Source organism: Peromyscus californicus, unplaced genomic scaffold, assembly GCF_007827085.1.
Source record: "Peromyscus californicus insignis strain IS unplaced genomic scaffold, ASM782708v3 Scaffold_14__1_contigs__length_90479793_seg_2, whole genome shotgun sequence".
Taxonomy (NCBI): Eukaryota; Metazoa; Chordata; class Mammalia; order Rodentia; family Cricetidae; genus Peromyscus; species Peromyscus californicus.
The window spans coordinates 61,947,495-61,970,553 of NW_026294436.1; the positions used below are offsets into that span (position 1 = coordinate 61,947,495).

The following is a 23,059-nucleotide window of genomic DNA, read 5'->3' on the forward strand; positions in this document are numbered from 1 at the left end:
GAATACATTATGAATGCATTTAGTTAAGTATTCTCACTGAAGCAAAAGCCAAGAGAATTTTAGTTTCTTTATCTTGGAGTACCTCATATCGACTCAATTACTGACTTTTACACAAATCTCAGAGCCCTTAAGAAATTAGAACTGGAGCTGGGAGTAGTGGTCCATATCTTTAATCCCAGAACTCGGGAGGCAGAGACAGATACATATCTATGAATCCAAGACTAACCTGGTCTACATAGCAAGTTTAAAATCAGCCAGAGATACACATTGAGACCTAGTTTCAAAAAACGGAGGAAGAGAAAAAGAAAAATTATGACTCTAGGAAATTATCTTAAAGTAAATTTTTTTTTCAGAATAACTGGCAACTATAAATGAATAAAATCACTGAGTCACTCCTGTATTTCTGAAGAGTACTCTATAATATTCTGAAGAAGTTTAGTATCTTCATAACAAATCTGAATTTTGAGACACTTTGGCAAGGATTTAAATCATATGTAATGGATAGAGCTACAATATGTTTATTAAAAATTAATCTTTCATCCCTAGAAGAGAAAATTAATCATTTATTCTCAGACTAGACTGTGGATCATCTGTTCTTAAATGTTTTCATGTCAACCACATATATTAAAATAAAACCATTGATAGTGAATTTGCTAAATTTTAATTGCCTCCTTGGCACTTGTCTGCAATGATCTGACCAAGCTAATATACATACAATTGTATTGTAAGCTATTTAGGGAATGAAGAGTGACGTCAGAATGATCTTTTACACTTGACTGGTACACAAGCAATAGTCTTCCCTCTACAAAAAGCTATAAAAGCATCCAACAAACTGTTTCTGAGTGACAGCGTGTGTCATGCCCCATGGGAAATGGACTTCACGCTCTTGGTCAGATGATCACGTACACTTTCTCTCAAACCTTTCTTTTTATTTTCAAACCCTACTTTCAGACATAAGTTCCTTCAAGACTTACCAAGGAATTTCAGAAAATGTTGCAAACACTGCCCTTGGTCCATCTGGCAATGTAAATCATGCATGGAAGGTAAGAATTGCTGACACTGTCCTTAGGATATTAATCTTTTAAATATTCCAAAATCATTCATTCACGATTTCAGAAACATTTCCAGAATGAACCTTAGGTTGAAGAATGAGGCCAAATATTTTATAGTGATATTTTTAATGCTGGTTTACAACACTGATTTCTGTCATTTACTAACTTATGACATAAGCCAGACTTCACAGAGCAGAAAACACTTTAATAACTTATAAAAAAAATCTAATAAACTCAAATATAAAACCAGCTCAAAATTAAACCATACAAATTGTGTACTTTATTACTCTAAGAAAATGATCAAACTTATAGTTTGATAATGAAAACTAATCAAGTTCTAATCATTTTGCTCTACTGAAACTCTTAAGTTTTACAAAGTAAATAAGCCTATTCAAGATTTTTGTTTCTCAAGTTTCCTTTCATTCTCAATATTATCAATTTAAAATTTACAATTTCAGAATGAGTCTCCGTGTTATTTTTTGAACTGGTAATCCATTACTTCAGAGAGTTCTGCTGTAGTAAAACTGAGAGGCTCACACATGGTAAGTGACAATCCAAATCTTATAAATTGTATCCTAAGTGACTAATGCTAATGTTCTATTGAGACTCATTTGAAAGTCCACCATTTTGCTACCTGAAGACTCGAGTTTATATTATACTCAGGATAAAAGATTTCACCAGCCCCTCATTGGCTATAAGCATGTCAACTGACAGGGGAAATCTTGCAACAGGACTGAAATAAGAAGGATTCATACAACAGATGTTCATACCAAAATTCTTGATAGGATATTCAACTTAAATAAAAACAATTGTGGTGATACAAAAAGAAAGTAGACCAATTTGGAGCACTTCTAGACTTAATTAGAATTTCTTAACTATATGCAAATATTTTAAATATATTTTAAAATACATTAATATTTGACCAGTATGTTTGAGCCAAAACTAGAATTGTTTTATATGTACTAAATAATTCTAGAATTTATCCATCACTTTAGTTTAAAATTACATTTTATTTCCACTTATTTTTATTTTAGACACAAATACTACTTTTACTTTGATTGAATTCAGAAAACTTGGAAATTTATAACCTTCCCTTCCTTTTTCATTCATCAATCGTATTGGCAGACTATTAAGAAGCTAACAGGAACATCCTCTGATACCCAGTTCTGCAACACATCCAAACTTCTTACTCTCTTAACTCCTATTTCACTGATAATTTAATAAATGAAAATTCACACTTATATGCACTTTACAAATATAATATTTGGGTAAAAATACAAATAAAAATTAAAAAATTAAAATATATGCTATATGTAACTGTGTTATGTTGACTCTGACTGGGAAAGTATTATTTTAAAAATCCTTCATCAAAATATAAACATAATAGAATGACATTTCATTAAACAAATGCAAAAAAAAACCTTCCATACCCAAATCTGATTTATCAAGCAATATTCAAGAACCTTATATTGTTCCTTAAAGGGCATAAAAATGAAATTACTATACTCAAAATACAAAGAGTTAACTCTTAAGAAAGATAAATACATCTATGCTGTGTATCAATGGTAACATTTTTGTCTTCATTCAAGAGTGATCAGAATGAAACGGTATGGACTGTCAGTACAATTTTCCAATCGTTGACTTATTTAATAGCATTAACTAAAATATACACATATGCTGGGGTAAATGGCTATATTTTTAAGAAAACTGACAAAAATGTGTGCCCATTTAAAAGAAGATTACATGTTCATATTAACATTTTAAATACAAATTGTGAAATCCTGAGTACTGACCTCTAGAACAAAATTAGTTTAAAAATACATAGTAACAAAGAATGGAAATGAAAGAAAAGAAACTGAAAAGTCTATATTTAACTGGCTGTTCAGTCATTAGAAAGGTGCCCCATAACCACCATATGTTACTCAAATATGTTATCACACCTACAATTTCATCATATGTCTCCCAAGAAATTAATTAGCTCTAACTTTTTCAACTTTGACAAAAACGTCTGCATCAGTCAGATTACTAGCTGTTGCAAACATTTCAAAATTCAAAGCTTTCTTCAGCTTGTATTTAACCTTTTAATTACTATTAATCATTTAGCAACATTTAGAACAGCATTCATTAGACAGATGTCTAATTCTAGAATTTTGAATAATGTAAATTCATTTACACTTTTATTTATTCTTGGCGCATATTTGGTTGGTGATTTTACTAAATAAAACTAACATTTAAAAATCATCATTTTACAGCTGTAGTAGAGAAGAAAATAACCAGAAATGTTCATGTTCTCTAAAAACAAAACAAAACAAAACAAAAAAACTTACTTTAGATAGCTTATAGTAATAATGAACTCAATTATTATAAAATTTGTATTTAAAAATCCTATAATATCTATGAGGTATATTAAAGACTTTATAAACTACCAGTAATAGGAAGAACTGAAAGTGATAAAGAAAAATATTTTCATAAATACTCATTAACCATCAAACCACAAAACAATCCATTCTATTTGATCCTGAACCAAAGTTAGGCTACTTTCAACCATGTAAACTAACTTTTATTTCCATCAATGTATTTAAAATACCTTGTTACTTCTATCAATCGTTTCTTATGTGTTTATTCTGAAAATAAACTGGAATTCTAGTCACATTCGCACTGTTTGCTGGATTTTCAGATACACAATTTTCTCTGTCAGCAAATATCCACAATGAATGAGTTATACAAACCCTGCTCTTATAGTAAGTAGTAAGTTACATTGACTACTAATAGTGCTAACTGCTAACACCAATGAGCTCTTCAAATTGAAGAGCATAGACAACAAAGTTTGACCTAGCTTCTATGATGCCACCAAGAACATAACTGAAGGTTCTTTTCGATTACTTCAGGTAGCAAAGTAATAATCTAAAAATAATTTCTACTTCAAAAAGTATTAGAATTGAATTTCACTCCTCCGACTGAAGTAAATGTTCTAATTAATCAGAATGAAGGCAGCCTCATGACTAGCAAATAATTCCCTGCTGGTAACTCTCAACCTTCCTCTTTGAAGCTACCCAGATAACGGAACCTGTAACATACTAATTTTTTTTTTTTAATGGAAAATACTCTTAGAGGACCAGCAAGCTGGTTCAATGGATAACACGAGCCAAGCTTGACAACCTAAATTCCACCCCCCAGGATCCACAGAGTGGAAAGAGAACCTATTCCCACTAGCTGTCCTGTGTTCTTCACATGCGCACTAAAATATACATACACATACATGTACACATATGGTACTTAATATTTTTTCCATTAAAATTAAATTTTTAGAGATATCAGATATCCTCTAGGAAGCTTTCAATGGCCTGTCCAAGACGCCAAAGATTTCTGCCTCTTTATATTTCCTAATTTCATCTTTTAATACAGAAATGGGGTAATGGGGGTCTAGAGAGATGGCTCAGCATTAAGAGCACTTGCCACTCTTGCAGAGGACCTGAGTTCTATTCTCAGCACCCACATGCTAGCTTATCCTAACTCAAGTTGCAGATCTGATACCATCCTCTAGCCACTATGAACACTGCATGCACAAAGTATACTGTATACATATATAAACATACAGGTAAAACACTTATATACCTAAATATAAAATAAATGGTTTTTAAAACCAGAAATGATGCCTTATTTCTCTTTGAAATATCTAAACCTATCAAGTCTGGTAAAGAATGAATATGATTATATTTTTTCATTAGCAGAAGTGAATACCAGTATAGTAGCTATCAATATAGCAGAATCAAAATTTATAATTCATAAAGGTCATAAGATGAACTATAACGTGTATATGTGTATTGTTCTCAACTGAGGAAGAAAACAAGCACCCACTCAAATTTAGTGAGTATTTATTAAGGTCCTGCTGTGTTACAGCTGATTGTCTGGTTTATATTAGCAAGGAACAGTAACTACCTTACTTTTACTACAGAAAATACATGGATTTACAGAATCACAGAGGAGGAGATATAACTAACCTTAGAGTATAATCTTCCTTGGTGAGAAAAAGTCCTAGAATTGGTCAAAATAGTACATATTTTGAAGAAATTAACAGCACAAAAGAATATCACATGCAAAGAAGGCAGAAGATCCGGGTATTTCTAGCACAGTGGCCTGAAGAAGCCTAGTGATTTGTCCCAGGAAAGATGGAAGAGAATAGTATTAACCAAAAGAAGAAAGGCTGTGCTGAGGATGTAAATTTATGGTGGCAATGAGACATCCATGAAAAGGTTTTCAATACTAACTAGAACAGTGAGAAGTCTCTTTCTCCATTGGTAACTACAGTTTGATTACTGAATGCCAGCCACTAAAGATGGTGTTTTATAAGGTTGGTGTTATTACTGGTGCCTGCTACCAAGCTTCAGGAGCCTAATGGGAAGTCCTTAGGTCAGTGGAGATGTGTCCTCACGGGAGATAATGAAATTCTAGTCACATTCTCATTGTTTCCAGGTAACAATTTGCTCTGTCAGACTTTCTTCAACATAAATGTCACCCTGGTAAGAAGCCCAAACCAATGTGGTTGCCCAATATCAGACTACAACCTTCTACCCATCTGGGGACTCAAGGTAAGTCCTTTCTCTCTGTAAGTACTTCAGGTATTTTGCTGTAGTGGTGTGAAGCTAAAACACTGTACTTTAAGAAATAGTTGCAACTCACTGGTTCATAAACAAAATGCATAGCCAAAACAGCAGAAAAACCAAACTTTATAGAGAACCAAAGAAGCTCAAAAACTGACTCAGGAAGGGCTAGCTTCTTATCAGCAAAACAGCACTGTAAAAAAGAGATGGCATCTGGAGAGTAAAATATCAGGGAAATCAAATAAGGTACACATTTCAATAAAGAACAGGTAACTAAAACATAAAACAATCAAGTGTTCTGGAATAATCTTTTTATACACACTGTGAAGGTGTGTCACTCTGGTTCAATAGAAAGCTCAACAGTCGTAGCTAGGTAGGATTTTCTGGGCAGAGAGGACCCTGGAAAGAAGAAAGACAGAGTCGCCAGTGGACTCAGAGGGAACAGACAGGCAGGAGGAGAGATGAAAGCCACAAGTCACATGACAACACATAGATAAATAGAAATGGATTAATTTAAGTTATAAGAGCTAGTTAGAAACATGCCTAAGCTATTGGCTGAGCTTTGATAATTAATAATAAGTCTCTATCATTATTGGAGAGCCGATGGTCCTGACAAAAAAATCCAACTATGAATGGCATCCAGTGGGGGCACGTATTTCCACATAAGACCCGAGAAAAAGCTTTCAAAACAAAACAACAAAAAAAAAGGTCCCAAACACAAAAGCAGAGCCCAGTGCAGCTTCCTAGTCCCATAGTCTCTCATGCTGGCCTTGGTACAGACGCATCTCCCAGCCACTGCCTGCGAGCTTGAGCTGCCAGCACGCCATGAGCTAAGCTGCATGGGTTTTATGGTTTTACTCATGCTGACAGAAAAGGTTATAGATACACAATAAAGCAATTTCAGATGAAAAAAAACCTATAAAAAGGTTACAGTGTGTTCAACCATGTGCCTAGGCTTAAGAAAAAAAAAAGGATAAGGCTATAGACAGTCATTTAAAAAATAGTTTAAAAATAATAGAATTTTTAAAGAGAGAAGTTAAAAAAAAGAATAAGAAACTTAAGGATGGGAAGTATAACACTGGGAATTTGGACCTTATATAGTGCTTTGTTAATTTTGAATTTTTTTGAATGCTAATGAACAGACAACAGCCGCTGAGAGCCATTGGATTGTGGAAGGGACTGCTGAGTTATATACTTTAGGAATGACAACTTTAAAATGGAAGTCAAAATTGTATTACCTTAGGGGAAGAGGTTATGCTTTTGTTTCCACAGGAAATGAAAGGCTGTGGATTCCTTACAGGTTAATAGAGATCAGATTTGACCAGGGGAGAATTCCTGAGGATCTTGGCTACAGACATAAGAGAGAAAGCCAAGAAAGACTACAGGACAGATGACATGTAAGCCAATCCTTCTGCAAGGGAATGTATCAGAGAAGAGATGAGACATGATAAATCTTGTTGGTTACATAGTCTTAATGACTTATTATTACATACCATCCTTTCATATGGCATGGATAGAGGTTTATATTACACTTTAGTTATGCTGTCCAAACGGGCTTATCAAGTTGACATATGCCTTTTACCTGCTCAAACATAAAACAAAAAAAAATCACCTTTAACTTTCCACACTTGTGTTAATGCAGATATACATGTTACTTTTGAAAGTTTATGTGTTTTCAGAGCAAGGGGACCAGACACCAATGAAAATGGGTGGCCCGGGTGATCCAGCCTCTCAGAGTGCCTCTGTTACAGTTTCTTTAGAGTTCTGCATCCAGAACAACTTCAAGGCTGCTGGCTGAGATGGTCCAGCCTCACAGACTATTCTAGCCAGGATTTGACCATTATCCTAGTTCTTAGGGTCCCCCAGAGATGCCATTGCCCCCAAACAACAAAAAGCAGTCTAGAGAACACGACACCCACATTCCCAAGAGGTGGGGGGTGTGGGTGGTTTTTATTCGTTCATTGGGTTAGGGATGTTTGTCATCAGTTAAGGAGATTGGCTACAAGTTCTTACTGGTCATGGTCAGGGAGAAAGCTAAACAAAGGAGATTAGATTCAGGGATCTCTTTCTGAAGGGAAAAGGGGGGACATAGTATAGAAATAATGGTATAAAACGGTAGATTGTTGAGACTACTTTTGAACAACCACTAGTCTCAAATGTTTTACATTTGTATGGATTTTTGTATATTGACATAAATTTAAGGTTATTTTTGTTACACTGCATTATATGTTTCTATTTCTTGTTTAAGGTAATGTACCTATTCAGCTTATTTAATAATGTAAAGTTTTAGTCCTTGAAAGCTATTTAGGATAATAAAGAAATACAGGTTAATAGTCATCAATAACAATCAAACTTATAGTCATGTTAGGTATGTGGTCAAGGTCATAGATATATTTTAAATAAACAGATGGCCTGAAAACACTTCAGAGAGCTACAGAATATGGCATTTTAATGTTTTAATAACATAGGGCTTTTCATGACAGTGAGACACGTCTGCTCCTGGCAGCACCAATCTGCTTCATAAAAGAATGATGGATATTGAAGAACCTCCATATGGAGATTGCTTTCTTTGTGGCAAAAACTAGCCATTTGGACAAGAAATGTCCAAATGCCTTGACTGCTGACAGTATACTGTCCAAACTGAACAAGCAGGACACAAAAGAAAGTCACTGCCGAACTTTGCTAAGATAAGGTAGGACATTCCTTCAAAATTCCTGCTTCACAGAAAAGTCTGTCAGATATTCTAGGTCTATAGGCAGAAGATGGATTCCCCAACATTATAGAGGAAACTTGGGTGACTGTCCAGGCAGCCAGCTATCTCTGTCGTTTCTCAGTTTTGGAAGTTGCTTTCTTTGCACTTCCTATTTACTCAAGTAATATTTTATCCTTCTTGTGCCTCTAATGGAGATTGAAGACTAGATGGTTACAGTTTTCCAGTTTTTCTTGTTACCAAATTCAAAAAAGGAACTTATATAAGAAATGTAAAGTTTATAAGGTTAAGATACATAAACTAAAAACTTAAATTGTTTATCTAAGAAAGTATTTTAAAATATATTTTTATGTTTATTTTATGCCTAAAAATATATTTTTATGTTGGTAATACAAGCTATGATAAAAGTAAATTAGGTACAAAACTTTTGACTCACCAAGATAGCATAGATAATACAGTACTATCTCAGAATTTGTCAAATACAAATGGACTGGATATTGTAAACATAATTCTTACCTCATAGTTATTATTTTTTATAGTTTTACTATGTTAGAGTTAAAACTTTTCCTTTTTATTTAAACAAAAAGGGGGAAATGTTGTGGAATAATCTTTTTGTACACTGTGAAGATGTGTTACTTTGATTGGTTTAATAAAAGGTGAACAGCCAATAGCTAGGCAGGATTTTCTGGGCAGAGAGGACCCTGTAAAGAAAGACAGAGTCGACAGTGGATACAGAGGGGTCAGACATGCAGGAGGAGAGGTAAAAGCCACGAGTCACATGGCAACATGTAGATGAATAGAAATGGGTTAATTTAAGGTTTAAGAACTAGTTAGAAACAAGCCTAAGCTATCAATTGAGCTTTCATAATTAGTAATAAGTCTGTATGTCATTACTGGAAGCCAAAGGGCCCAATGAAAAAGTCTGAATACAATTGTCCTGTCAAGAAAAGTCTGACTACAATCAAGTCCTAGTAAATCATTATTAACTACAAAAATGAGTATTTAGACATAAACTATTTTCTTCCAACATTGATTTAGTTTATAACTGATGTTATATAACAATTTATTCTATAAGAATACTTAATATTTATTTTGATAAATGTATATGTATTTAAATTAGGAGTCCATTAATGAATAACTTCACTTTTACCAATAGTTTTTTTAATGTTTCATTTACAAAGTTCAATGTTTAAAAAATGACCAGTGCAGCATATTTTTAAAGAATTCTTGTCATTTAAAGAGAAATAAAATTGTGAAATATGTGTCTGAGATTAGCTGGGAAATGTGTTTAAACTGGTAATGATTGTATGGGTGTTAGTTCTACTATCTTTTTTTCAGTACTTATTTGAACTTTTTAACTTATTCAACAGCCAAAGTGGCAATTTATTGAAATTTGTGAATATGACTGCCAAATTTTACAAACTCTCCAGCCAAAGCTCTAATGTAGTATTTTCAATGTTTTTATTCTTTCATATATTTTTTATAAAGAGCATCTTACTTTATTTATTCATGTATTTGATGTATATGGGTACTTTGTCTGCATGTACATCTGCACACCAAAAGAAAGCATCAGACAGTTGTGAGCTGCCATGTGGGTGCTGGGAATTGAACTTGGAACATTCGGAAGAACAGTGAGTGAATGCTCTTAACCATAGAGCCATCTCTCCAATTCCTTGAACATTTTCTTAACAAATAGGTTTTCAACTTAACAGCAAATAGATACAACAGATAATGTCTACAAGTTTCTATAATTATTAACCTCAGATTGCCAAAAGGAATCTAACACAAGAGTCTCTACATAGTAAAACGTTGGAAACTTGACTTATAAAATATATAAGCAGGGGAAAAAGAAAGAAGTCTCATAAATAAGTGCCAGGATTTAATTCTGGCTTCATGAAATACTTAAATTATAAAATACCATGCTCTAAGTATTTATAATCTAACTATGAAATATAAAAGATCTCTTTTCCCCAGAAAAATTAAGATATATTTTTATAATAAACATTATATTGTTTGACTACCTATAGCAGTGGTTCTCAACCTTCCTAATGCTGCAACCCTTTAATACAGTTCCGTGTGTTGTGTTGACTCTTGATCACAAAATTATTTTCATTGCTACTTCATAACTGTAATTTTGCTACTGTTATGAACTATAATGTAAATATCTGTGTTTTCTGATGGTCTTAGGCAACCCTTGTGAAAGGATCAGTCAACACTCCCCACGACCCATAGGCTGAAAACCACTGGCCTACAGAATAGCTTACCTAAACAAAGTCTTTAAATTTAATATAGTGACAAAGGAAATACCTGTCAGAGCTGACACTGCATTTGAGCTGGCAACTGTAATTGATACATTCATCCCTATTTTCTTATTTTCACTGCTACCAGTTATTTCACCTAAGTTACTCCAAATCATTCTTGCAGTTTCTGCTTAAATATTACCTATGTCAGGAGAATCTGTTTCAATCCCAACTGTAGAGCAGAATGTCAGCCTGTATCTTCATACAGAACTGTTTCTATTACAAGTCTACTATAAATAGTTCTCTTGGGTTAAGTTCCAAATCACTGTTTAAGTTGAGAACCAATTTACATTCCTTACATATCACTTTAAAGAATATATGATTTTAATATATTCCCAAAGGTGTACAATTACCACCATTAATTTCAGAGCTTTTCATCATCTCAAAAGTAAACACTGAATCTCTTATTAGTCATTCCCATTTGTTTCTCCCCTCAGACCCTGGAAATCAATAAACTATTTTAGACATTTCATTTATAAGAACTCATAGTGTTTTTCAAATAAAACTAACTGCTTTAGCATCCACAATGTATATGTATGGAAATATGCATGTATATGAGAGCAGAGATATGTATGTATAGGGAAGTTAAACTATGCTGGACTCTTTAAAACGGGCCAAAAGTCCTTACAATCAAATTGGTCCAGAAAATAATATGACACAGCATATATTTTCTTCCACACAACTCTTCTCTAATTTCATTTTCTGTTCAATAGCCTAGCTAGTTTTTCTTTTAGTCTTCAGATTATTCTAAACAGAAGAAAACTATTTGTGTAACAATTAGAAAATGGTAACATAATCAGTTGTCCCACAACTACAATGCATCACTTACCACTAAGTGCTTTAAAGAATTCAGAAATTTGGTCTGCGTTATTCTAAAAACCAGAGACATAGAAGAGCTGGCATACAAAAGAAAAAGAAATTTTTAAAGAGAGAAAACTATAACATTATTAGGAACAGGGGAATAAGCATGATAATGGATGATCTGAAGAAAAACAGAAAGTGAGTATTCAATCTTAACACAGTGAGTAAAATATACTATGTGCTAATGCAATATGATCATACAGACTAGAAATTTTCTTAAGATCGAAAAACATTAAGTTCAGAGTAATATAGCAAAATATAAAGAAGCTGCCTACAAGTAACTACCTGAATGAGAGGAGGCATAGTATCAAAGGATGGACTCTATTCCCTGGATAGTGAACCACAAATCACAAGAGAAGTGATAGAACAGTGAGTAAGAATGAACAGAAAAACAATGCAAGCCTGTGCGGAGGCTCACGTCTGTAACCTCAGCACTCCAAAGGCTGAGGCAGGAAGGTTGGCACAAGTTCCAGGCCAGCCTGGGTTGCAGAAGAAAGAGAAAGAAAATAATACAGGGAGAGGGAGGGAAGGAAGGAGGGAGGAGAAAAACTATGCAGGTGAGGAAAGAAGGAAAAATAAATCTCAAGGATAGAGCCCCAGTTCCCCAGAAAGGGAGGTGAGCCAGACTTACATAAGGTAAGCCAGTGATGAGGCTGGCATCCCTGTCCTTAGATAAATAAGCCCACAGTTCTCACAATGCTTAAATTCCACTGCAGGGGGTAGGGGGGTGTTAGTGTAACAATGTCTTCACCGTGACAGGTCAGCACTGGATAAGAAATCCATTTTATGACTCCCTATGTCTCAGAGAGCTATAGCCAGGTGTCATCATGCTTAGGGACCTACTGTTTGAGACTGGGCTATCTCAGGGAACTGAAAACATCAATCACAAGTCAAGAAGCCTGCCACATCTTGCTTTGGTTATTTTGATCAGAGTCAGTCCTGGAGAGGAGGGCCAGGTAGCCTCACACAGAGTTCAGGCAACAAGAGTCTCCAGCTGTGAGGGGCAAAGTAACTGGTGGCTCTGCCCCCTGTGGCAAAGAGTAAAAACTACATCAATTTAGGGTAACTGTAGAAACTAACAGCCCAAACAGCTGCCTCTCTGTCATGTAACATTAGCTGCCAGCAGGACTAAGAACTCTGGAGTTCATTTCCAGCAGAGAACTTGATTTCCATTGTCTCTTCCCTCAGAATGTTTAATGCTGGGTGTGATCTGAAAGCCCTGAGCCAGGCATCCAATACAGGTGTTTGAGAGCTCTGCTTGCTTCCCACACTCTTCAATGCACTAGACGGTTTGTTTGAGCATTAACCACCTCAGAGTGTACAAACTAGGGAACATCTGCAGTGACAGAGAATATGTATAGCCCACAAGCTCCAAGGCAAGATAAGGCAAGCAGCTCTTGGCACAGTAAAAAGAAAGGACTACTGCTCTGCAGAACAACTGACCCTTCACTGGTCCAGGATCAGCATAAGCCTGAACAGATCCAAGAGCAGAGACTCCAATCTAACTGACACCCCTCCACCTACCTGGCTGACTCCAATAGTCAGAAGAGCACGAAGGAAGCTACTCTAGTGGTTGGTTGTGCCCTCTCCCCACAACCCACTTTTTTTTTAACTACTATTTAGAACCATTTTTACCTCATTTTTTTGTTTTTATTTTTTATTCCTATGTTCTTCTAACTTTGTTAACATTTGTTATTTGTTTGTGTTTACTTTATTGGGCATTGGGGTTTTGTTTTATTTTTTTCAGTCAATCCTCTTTTTTAACCATCTTTCTAAGATTCTTTTAATTTCTTTTTCCCTTTCTTTTGTGTAATCTTGCTGCATCTTTTCCTCTACCTCTATCCTTTATTTGTTTTGTTTTTAAATAATTAATCATCAACTGCATGCCTTATTCTACATTATTTTTGCTGGGTTTTTTGTTTTGTTTTGTTTTGTTTCTGTGATCATTGTTGGCATGGAAGTCAGCTTTAATCGACTTCAAATATATTTCTGTATCTGTCTTGGTTTGGTATTATTGATTTTACAAATTGTTTTCTCATCTGTGGTGGGTGGTACAAGGGACTAATCCCCTCAAAAGATGCCTGATCAATAAAAATACCCTCAAAATAAAAACTGAAGATTCCCATCCCAACAGATGTGAAAATTCCAACACAGAATCAAAAGGAACATGAAAAATCAAGGCAAAATAATGCCCCCCCCAAAAAAATCGCACTCCCTCAAAATAAGCTAATCCAAAGACAATGAAACAGCTCAAACACCAAAACATTCAAATGTGTAACTGCAAAAAAATGACAGAGCAAACTTTACCTAAGAATCCACGGAACTGAGGAAGAAGTTAAAATAAAAACTAAAGGTATTTAAAAAAAATTCTTCGGTGAGACTGTAACAGAAATGTCACCAAGTTTAGGGAAAGAAATGGCCATCCAAGCACAAGAAACATTGAAAACCCTCCAAAGACCTGACTAGACTAAAGAACCTCTCCACAACACACTAGAGTTAAAGTCCTAAGCACATAGAGCAAAGAAAAAAATAGGAAAAGCTGTAATAGAAAAACAGAAACTCAATTATGAAGGTAAACTCATGAGAGTAACATCAACTTTTCAACAGATACCCTAAAAGACAGAAAACAGCTTTTTATATATATATTTCAGCCTTGAAAGTAAACTGCTGACCAAGACTACTATATCTAGCAAAGTTCTGCTTTAAAATTAAAAGAGAAATAAAGACTAGCCGAGAAAAGCTCAAACCAAAGCAATTTACAACCACTAAGCCAGCAGCTCAGGTAATACATACAAGAATTCTACACACAGAGAAGGCAGTCACTCCCAAACAAAGATGTCAGGAAAGAATAACATGATGAGAGAAACAGAATAGCAAATGAGAACTAGAAATGAATAATGTCCAACTCACCACATCAGAAAACTTATTATACATATAGGGGAGAAAAAATAGAACAAAGAAGTACTCAAACTAACTAGGGAAAAACCTGAAGGAATTGACAAACATCAATAATAACCCTAGCAGGTAAATGGTGATTATTTCTGCAATCAAAAGAAACAGATTAACTCACTGGATTAAATACAAAATCCAGGCCAAGAAGATGTCTCAGTGGGTAAAGGTTCTTGCCACTGAGCCCGATAATCTGAGTTTGATACCCAGGACTCATACAGTAAAGGGAGAGAACCAACTCCCACATCTTGTCCTCTGACCTCCATTAGTCACACACACACACACACACACACACACACACACACACACACACACACACACTACAATAATTAATCAATTAATTAAAAGTAATAAAATATTTAAAAACTATTTCTGTTTACTGTCTACAATAATAATTCACTGGCAAAGAAATACATAAAGATAACAATGTATCAAGCCATTGGAAGCTGACAACAAGCAAGGATGACTATCCTCATACCTCACAAAGGTAACCTCAAAATTAGTCAAAAGAAATAAAGCAGAGGCTGGAGAGATGGCTTGGCGGCTAAGAGTATGTGCTATACGAGCACAATGATCTGAGTTCAGATCTCTAGCATCCATATAAAAAGCTGAGCATGACAATGCATAGCTGGAACCTCTCAGTGATAGGTGGAAGGGCAGACTGTGAGATCAAATGGTCTTAGCTTGTAGATGTAACCAACCGTCTTATTAAATAAGAAACACAGAGCCGATTCAGAAAAGAAAGCCAAGAGGTCAGAGCTAAGAGTCTCACCCTTCCTGATTCAGCGATCCTCTTCAGCCAAGAGAGCTCTCGGAAAGGGACCTACTTCCTGTGTATATGTCTTTATATAGTCTAGCTGTTCTGCCTTCTCATTGTTTGTAAACCCAAACACGTGACTGTCTCGTCACTGCCTGTATGTACCGCCCTCCAGGTTCTTAAAGGCGGGGGCCACCGCCGCCACGCACTTGTTATGGCTCTAATAGCTCTGACCCCCAGGCAACTTTATTTATTAACATACAATTAAAATCACATTTCAGTACAAGTAAAATACCACCACATTAGCTGACATCTATAGAACATTCTATCCAACAATTACAGTCTATATTTTTACTCAGAAGCCCACTTGATCTTTCTCTAAAACAGGCCATATCTTAGGCTATGAGACAAATCTCTTAACAAATAAAAAATACATGTATTTTCTTGTGTCTTATCAGATCATAATAGAATAAAACTAGAAATCAGAAAGAAACTATACAAATAAATGGAGATTGAATAATATAATTCTGACTGATCAATAGATCATATTAAAATCAGGGGGGAAATATTTTTTAAAAACCTATAATAAAATGAAAATATAACTTACTAAAACATTTGAGATCTACAAACCTGTAACCACAACAATGAAGAAGAGTCAAATTAATAAAATCAATAGTGAAAACAGACATATTACAAAATGAAATTAAGTCTTAAGGATCTTTAGGAAATAGTTTAAAATTATACATATTCTCAAAACTGTAAAGTCTAGAAAAAAAACGGAAAAATTTCTAGGTATATATGGCCTACCAAAATTAAATCAGGAACAAGCAAATAACTTAAATAGATCTGTAATGAGCAATTAGATGAATAAAGTCTCCCAAAAAGAAAAGTCCAATACTAGATGGATTCCTTGTCAATTAGTCAGACCTTCAAAGAACTAACATCAAGTCCTCCTCAAATTATCCCATAAACTGAGAAGTGGAAAATGGTAACAACTCATCTGTACTTACTACCAAGCTATCCAGACCAGAGAAGGGGAGAATGAAACCAGAAAATTACAGACATGAGGTTGTTCCCTACAGGTGTCATACAGGGAAGCAAAGCATGTGAAGAGGTAAGAATGAAAATCCAGTGCAGATTGATTTCGGGGAGTCTAAAGTCAGGTGGTTCATTGTTAGCATATTTAAAATACAGGACAATTTGGGAAAAGGTTTCCAGGCAACAATCAGTCCAACTCCTGGTGCACAATAAAGCTTAAGGTGTGATTACATAAAGACTCCTTTACAAAGTACATGTGACCACGGGGGTGGGTTCTATAGCTTAGTGTGGTCTCTGACTAAGCCTAGAGGTCAACAGGCCATAAAGTACATGTGACATCTACCCTAAGGATGGGTAATGGTCTAAGGAGGGAAGAGTCTGGAATAACCATTCTGAAGAATTTGGACGAGGTCTGTCCCTTCAGTGAGCAAAAAGGTCACCAGGTTGTTAGCAACCTCCACTCTCAGTTTTCTGGATGGAATGCAGGTATCTGATTTTATCTCCTCCTGAGTAGACACCTCTGAGTGATTAACATTCATTCCTGATTCTTAGTGCTTCTCTGTGAGTACAAGATCTCTGCGCCCTCAACTCAGACTAATTTTTCTAAACGAAAATAGGCACAAAAATGTTCAATAAAATACTTACAAAAGTAATTCAACAATACAATTTCAAAATTCTTTACTAATATCAAGAAGGTTTCATTCCAAGGAGTATGGATGGTTCAAACTATACAAATCAATAAAATAGGTCTTACACAGCATATAAATACAGAAATCACATGATCATCTCAATGCAGAAAAGGCCATTCACAAACTTTAATATCATTTTATAATAAAAATCCCCAAAGAAACTAGGAATAGCGAGAACATACCTTTTAACATAATGTAGAGTATATACAGAAAACATACAGCCAACATTACACTAAACAGGGGAAAAATGCAAGTATTTCCTCTAAAATCAGGACCAAGACAAGGGTATCCACTCTCCCCACACTTACTCAGTACAATGCTTTAACATCTCAGCCAGAGAGGCAAGAAAAATAAGAGACACACAAAGAGGAAAGGAAAAACTCAGATTACTCCTATTTGCAGATGATAAAATCCTATGCTTTAAACACACTAAAGATGCTGATCTCATAAGCTGTTTCAACAAAGTAGCAGTCAAAAAAATACCAGTTTTTCTACATATTAATAATGAACATGATCTTGAGAAAGAAATCACAAAAATGACTCCATGCACAGAAACTTCAAAAACAATACAATAACTAGAAATAAACATAACCAAGGAAGTGAAAGACCTCTATACCACCAAGAACTGACAAATGAGATTACATCAAGTTAAAAAGCTTCTGCACACCAAAGAAGAAAGCCAGTAGTATAAATCCCATTGTTTTGTAAGCTAATTTTAAAGTTAGTAAGGGAAAGAAAACACAATTTAACATACAACCTCTCTATCTCTGTCATTCCAGCACAGTTAACAGCTGTTGTCCTCTTCCTTCTATCCAATTCCATTCAGTGTATGCCAAACAGTAATTTACCTTACAGGTCTGTCTCCATTCTAAACTGCCCTGCTCAATCAAGTCACAGACACATGCTTCTAGGTAATCACCAATGGGGAAAGGGACCACTGGACAGCACTGCATGGCACTAGCAAATACTTTACAACTTTGTTAAATGAATATTGTTAAACCATAATACTAAATAAATATACTCAAAAGTGTTAATATAAGAAGTTCATTAATTCGTGCTGTGCTAATTCTCAAACACTGCAGTTCACATAAATCTTTTCTTGTCCTAAGCACAAACCTTGGCATTCGCTAGCCTGATTAAAAAAGCAAACAACCAATCAGCTAGCCAAATGTATTCAGAAATCAAAGTTGAAGTCACTGACCATCTCTACTAATTAGGCATTTTTACATATCTAGCAAAAAAAAATCAGTCTAGTATTATGGGTTCACTAAGTATGAGTAGAGCAAAGGAATAAAATTATTATAAAATGATTTCATTATAAGGCAAAAGCCTTTCAAGTCTAAAAGTAACAATTTTTCCAGTGTCCCTCCACTATGAGCTCTTTAGAAAGCCCATTTTGTCTCTCCACACTTCTTTCAGGTCATCTTTTGTATACTGTCATTAAGAATGCTAGTTCGTCCTTACAAGCTCCCTCTAGTAAGGGGACTTACAGATATAGACATCAATATGAGAGAGGACCAGAACAGTGTTAGTGCCCTTCCCACACGAAACGGGTTGGACCTAAGGATCAGACTCAAAAAGCTTGCTTCTCTAAAATAATGCACCCCACCCACCCCCAAGAGAAGTCAGTTTTTCAGTTTTACTATGTGTAAATCATCTGAATTTTCAATAACTCCAATTAGGTGTAAAATATTCATATCAATACTTCACTGTACCCACTCTTTTCAAAATTCCCAGAGCCCTCCTTTGTAAGGACAGGAAAAGGCTTGGATTACAGGAGACTGAAGGAGCAAGGTTCAAGTTGGGAAATGCTCCCAGAAACATTTTCCACTTCAGTACTACAATCAACCCCATTTTACAAAAGAACCACTCTATGATGTACACAGAAAAATTCAGAAATTCATGAGTAAACCAGGGTAGTGTGCAATGTCACGTTATTTTAACAAGGAGGGAGAACTAGAATATTTGCTACAGACAGAGACACTAGAGTTTTCACTCTTCCAGGCACCTCTCCTTCCATGACTATTTACTGCCTCTTCATCTTGGTTTACATCATCTGTTCAAAAACACTTATCAACTTACATGTATAAAAAAACTGATATTTTCCTTCTGAATGTCATAACTATTTTTTTGTCCATATAAATTAAGAGACTTGTATTTTTAGTCAAGTTTGAATTCTGTGGTTCTAGAAGCTTATTTGCTTAAAATATTTAAAATGTATTTATACTAAAGAACTGAATTTTTATTAAACAGGAAAGAAAGTCCAAATCCCAGCGGAATGATACATCTTTGACCACCCTCCCCAAGAAAACATCTACATTGGTAAATACTATTTGCTCACTGTTGTTCCAAACTATTGTCTCTATGCTATGTCACTATGAAATGGGAGAAAATCATAGTAAAGGTGGCAAACTAGGTATTCCATGTAAACTACTAATAAAATTTGCATTAAAAAGCCTAATACCATCTATTGTCCTTTTAGTTTTCACTCAGACAATGGAATGGTCAAAGGTTTTATTCCTACTATTATAAAAGGAACCACTATCAAGTTCTACCCCAAATTCTCAGTCACTCACCCGCCCGCCATCTTATGAATCCTGTGCTTCCTCTCCTCCTGTGGGTTCCACCAAAGAGGACTCTATAAAGTAAATGTGGAGACAATTATTGCCAACTATGCAAGAACAGAGATTCTTCACAGTTCCAGAAAGGCTAAGAAAATCAGCCTCCAACTAACTTAGAGAACAGAAAGTCAAATGCAAAGACTAGAAAATAAGAACAAATCATATGCACTGATTTTAAAATACCAAAATATGCTTAGGATCCAAAATATCTGAAATAGAACTACTCAAAATCCATCAAAATAAATTAGTATTACCTATAGACAGTTATCTAAATGATACTTCTGCTTCCCCAAGCTCACAAAAACACCCATCACTGAACTTGTGATTTGAAGGTTCTGTATGTCTAAACAACATTAAAGCTTCTCTATTCTACTTAGCATCATTAGTACATACCTATAAATCTAATGATGCGGTGAAAGAAACATCTCAAGACCACATCTGCAACTTTGCTCTTCTTCCTCTATTTCCCTTCATAACTAATGTTATCACAGACTCACTATCAAAGAACAACTTTCTTCCAGCACCACATAAGTAAAATTTATGCCAAGGGGAAATAATTGTAACAGACTAATTATATCACTTCTTCTGTTAGAGACACAGAAGTGAATCCTTTCCATTAAATTACCGTAAGGGCAACATAAGACAGTGTTGTAGACTGAATGTGTCTACTCCAAAATGTCTATATTGAAGCCCTAATCCTCAGTGTAATATATTTGGAAATAGAGCGTTTGGGAGAGGACTAGGATTAGATGACGTCATGAGAATAAGGTCCTTGTGATGGAAATAGGGCCCTTAAAAGAATAAACACAACCAAATTTGCTCTTTTATATTCTCTTCACTATGTGAAAACAAAGCAAGAAACCAGGAAAGAGGGTGGCAGGGCTCCCAAACTATGGTACTAGTATCTCAATCTCAAACATTCAGCTTTCAGAATTGTTGTACACTCAGTCTGTACTTTGTTATGACAATCTAAACAGACAAATACAATTCATAGAAGAGAAAAATATAGCTTAAAGAAACTAAAGCCAGATTTTAAATACAGCTTTCAAGCAATATTGCCCCACAAATATCTCTTACCGTACAAAGTGCCTCATCAGTATTAACAACTTTGCTACTCACAAGATTTAAAAGGCTGCCCCTATGGAATTCATTTAACTAAATATGTGGTATAGACAAACAGTTGGACTGCTAAAGACTCAGTTCCTTGAGTATGAAACATAAACTTTTATTGAAGAAAAAAAAAAACAGAAAATGACCAATGATAATCATTGTACATAGTAAGCATTATGTTAGTGGATAAAACAAGATAAAGCAAAGATTTTTCAGCAGAATAAACACAATGCAGCTAGAACAAGACACAGTCAATTATATTTGGAATGAACTTGTCAATGATTTCACTAACATATAAATTATCTTTTTAAATGATTAAGAATCCTGTTCGGGTGGATCTCTGGGAGTCCAATTAGCGAGAATGAGGAGGGTTTATATGAGCGAGAATTGTTGAGACCAAGGTTGGATAAAGCACAGGGACAAATAGCCAAATGAATGGAAACACATGAACTATGAACCAATGGCTGAGGGGTCCCCACTGGATCAGGCCCTCTGAATGGATGAGACAGTTGATTGGCTTGATCTGTTAGGGAGGCATCCAGGCAGTGGGACCAGATCTTGTGCTCATTGCATGAGTTGGCTGTTTGAAACCTGGGGCCTATGCAGGATTGTTTGGCTCGGCCTGGGAGGAGGGGACTAGACCTACCTGGACTGAGTCTACCAGGTTGACCTCAGTCTGTGGGGAAGGCTTTGCCCTGGAGGAGATGGGAATGGGGGGGGGGGGGTTGGGGGGAAGGTGAGGGGGATGGGAGGGGGGAGAACAAGGGAATCCGTGGCTGATATGTAGAACTGAATTGTATTGCAAAATAAATTAATAAAAAAAAAAAATTAAATTAAAAAAAAAAAAAAAAAAAGAATCCTGTTAACAGGGTAACAGCAAAATCTAGGCTGAGTGAACCACATGGCCAAAACATGCTTCAACTATGGCTGGTTATTCTGTATTTAATACCTCAGTCAACACCGTACTTTGCAATATAAAATATCTTATCAGGTCCCTCCATCTCTTACCTCCCTCTTTTCTAATGGACCCTATGCCAAGTATAAAAGCAATCATTTTGCACTGACTGATCACATTAAATCTCTGCTCAAGGGTACTCAAAAGCCTAACTCTCCTCATAAGGAAGTACATAACTTTCCCAATTAGACCTGTCACAATCTGCCCATTTTTCTTTTTCTCCCCTATTTACCACAAGTCGTGACTCCTCAATACCCTCTACACGGTATTTACTGCTTTAAGCAAAACCTGTCAAAATGCTTCCATCTGGACTTCCATCATCACTACTCATATCAAAGACTTCCTCTGAAAGTAGAGCTCTTGTCTACTGTATTACCTCATTTATTATACTGTATTCCTGAACGTCTGTCTCCACTAAAGACTGTAATCTCTTCTATAGGTAAAAATAGTTTTAAAAAATAGACTAAAGCAAATCTTTCGGTGGCTGTGTGTACGGACAATAAGGCAATCAATCATTAAATACAGTGTGGTAAGAGTAATAGGAAAACACACAGGGAGGTCAAGAACCTAACTTAATCTGGAAAAAGCTGAAGATGACGACACAAACTGATTCTTTAAGATGAATATGAAGAAGATACAGGAAAAACACAAATATGAGATAGTGCTATGTGGAAAAGAACTATACAAAACATTTTTAGAATATAAAGTATAAAACTTGGCTGGGAAAGGATTATCCTATAAAGAAAGATAATGGATTTATACACGGTTAGTCACATTGTGCTGTAGGCCAGTAGTTAAGAACTCAGTCTAAATTTGTGTGGTGTCAAAACTAGGTTTAAATTATAATCGATTAAACAGGTCCTATGTCCACTTGTCAAAACTCAAACATTAAGAAGGTCTACAATAAAAAGTACCATCAGACCCCTGTCTAGTACCTGCTCGGTTCACAACCTGATTCTTTTCCTGAGGTTAAGTTAGTTTCTTGGTTTTTTTCCCCCAGAGGTTTGCAATGTGAATATAATTATATAAGTTAATTTATTCTTACTTATGTAAAAAAAAAATTTCCATAGTTCCAAATCTTTAAGGATTCCAGATGCTAGTAACAATGACATTCAGGTAATGATAATGTAGACATTTTTTAATATACCTATATTTCACAAATCTTCACTCTTTACTTTCTTAGTGAAACAGGGCTATTTACATATTCTTTATAAAGCAAGATTCCAACAGGATTTTTCATAGAACCTGGAAAACTATAATCCAGGAAGGATTTATAGATGTATTTAATTATTCCTCTTTTAATGGCTTTTAGAAACAAGAGTAGCAAGTCAAACATGAAAAGAAAGCTCAGATTACGACTTGTTATAAAGTAGTACTAGCAAATGTAGTGGCACACACCTTAATCCCAGTACTTGG

General features: G+C 35.2%; 1 protein-coding gene across 3 annotated transcripts in view; it reads right to left on the reverse strand.

Moving 5' to 3' along the window:
* Akt3 (AKT serine/threonine kinase 3) overlaps positions 1 to 23,059 on the reverse strand; it is a 256,790-nt gene that overhangs the window by 193,812 nt on the left and 39,919 nt on the right. Inside the window, exon 1 of one of the 3 annotated variants that reach the window (XM_052737753.1) lies at positions 19,534 to 19,584. The exons of the other annotated variants lie outside the window; for them this stretch is intronic. The gene's annotated coding sequence lies outside the window, so the exon portion shown is untranslated. Of the gene's footprint in view, positions 1 to 19,533; positions 19,585 to 23,059 lie in introns of those variants that run through there. 3 annotated transcript variants of the gene reach the window in all.